We start from the raw sequence: 2,195 nt of genomic DNA, 5'->3' as shown, positions 1-2,195 counted from the left end.
AAGCGTGGCAACAATTGTGAGGTTGGCCCAGGACCCAGCAGTGTTTTGTTCTGTTGTACATAGGGTCGCTATGAGTCAGTACAAACTCGATGGCACCTAACAACAACATATCTGGATTGAGTTTGGGATGATGTCCTGTATGTTAATCTCAGGTTGTTGTCAGCTATTATTGGTTCTCAGCCCAAAGAACACCCTTTAGTATTTTTTGTAAAGTTGGTCTAGTTATTACATAGTCCTTTCATTCCTGTTTATTTGGAAATGTTCTAATTTCACCATTGTATTTGAAGGATAGCTTTGCTGGTTTTATGATTCTTGGTTGGCATTTTTTTCTTTTTAGATTTTTGTATATGTCCTCCCATTGACTTCTTGCCTACGTGATTTCTGCTGAGAAATCAGAATTTAATCTTATTGGTTCTCCTTTGTACATAACTTTACATATGCATATTCTTTTGTAAGTAAGGGAAAACCTTGTACAGATAAATTGCAAACAAAAAAAGGCAAATAAACAATTTTTACAAGAAATTTAACACATATGCAATGTATTCACTTTACTTAACCATCACCATCAATATTGCTTTCCTTAATCATTTCAGCAACATCTTCATCTATTAACTTCTTGCCAAAGTTTGTCATCAGGTGACAAAGTTCTGCTGCTGTCCTTATCAAACACACTGAATGCTTCTCTAATTTCTCCTTCACTGTCTGTGCCTTCCATTTTTCTTGGCCATCACTGTCAGAAATTCAGGGAAGTCAACGGTGCCACTGTCATCAGCGTCTAATACATTAATTATGTTCTGTAATTCTGCTTCTGTGGGATTCTGCCCAAGACACCTCATCACAGTTCCAAATTCCTTTGTAGTTACAGTTCCATTACCATGTTTGTCAAATAGTGAAAAAGCTTCTTTGAATTCTACAATCTGCTCTGCAATCAGTTGGTCAGTCATGCTGTAAATGTTACTGGTTTCTGACACAACCACTTGGTTCACTAACTCCACTCAGACACTAATTTCATTTTTTTTGCCTTATAACTCTGGCTAAGACTTTGAACACAAAATATTAGAAGTGATGATAAAGGGTATCCTTGTCTAGTTCCTGTTCGCAGTGGAAATGCTTTCAGTTTCTCTCCATTGAGACTAATGTTGGCTGTTGAATTTGTGTATATGCTCTGAATTGTATTGAGGAATTTCCCTTAAATTCCTGCTTTGTTGAGTGTTTTTATCAAGAATAGATGTTGGATTTTGTCAAATGCCTTTTCTACATCAATCAAGAACATGTGGTTCTTGTGATTTTTTTTTTAAATCTATATGGTGGATTATGTTGCCTTTCTTCTAATATTAAACCATCCTTGTATTCCTGGTATGGATACCACTTGGCCATGATGTGTTTTGTTTGTTTGTTTGTTTGTTTTTATGTTGTTGAATTCTGTTGGCTATAATTTTGTTGAGAATTTTTGCATCTGTGCTTATGAGGGGTACTGGTCTGTAATATTCTTTTTTTTAGTGATGTCCTTGCCTGGTTTTGGTACAAAGGTTATGCTCACTTCATAAAATGTATTCAGGAGTTTTCCATCCCTTTCTAGGTTCTGGAATAGTTTGAGTAAAACTGATGTCACCTCTTCTATGAATGTTTGATAAAATTTGCCCTTAAAGCCATCTGGATCTGAACTTTGTTTCGTTGGGAGGTTTTTTGTTGTTGTTGTCTTTTTAATGACCTGATCAATTTTTTCTTTTGTTATAAGTCTGTTCAAGTTTTCTACTTCACTTTGGGTTAGTTTAGGTAGGCCATGTTTGTTTTTTTAAACTTTATCCATTTCTTCTCGATTTTCAAATTTGTTGGAGTATAACGCTTCCTAGTATACTGTTATTATCCTTGTATTTCCATTGCTTCTGTTGTGATGTCACCCATATAGTTTCTTAGGCATGTTAGAGTCTTCTGCCTCTTCTCTTTTGTTAAATTTGCCAATGGTTTCCCAATTTTATTAATCTTTTAAAAGAACCAACTTTTTTTTTTTTTAAGGGGTAGTGGTTTTTTGTTTTTTTTCTCTCTTAAATGTTTTATTGTGAATTATGTGATAGTTTACATGGGAGAACATTAGTTTTACATTCATTCTATCATATATCTTCTCATTGCCATGGTTACAATCCCCTCCATGCAATCCTTCCCCCGTGACCCCCAGGTCTTCAGCACACAGTCGC

The sequence above is a fragment of the Chrysochloris asiatica genome, unplaced genomic scaffold (assembly GCF_000296735.1).
Source record: "Chrysochloris asiatica unplaced genomic scaffold, ChrAsi1.0 scaffold00018, whole genome shotgun sequence".
Lineage (NCBI taxonomy): Eukaryota > Metazoa > Chordata > Mammalia > Afrosoricida > Chrysochloridae > Chrysochloris > Chrysochloris asiatica.
Note: the sequence above shows the minus strand (reverse complement) of the source record.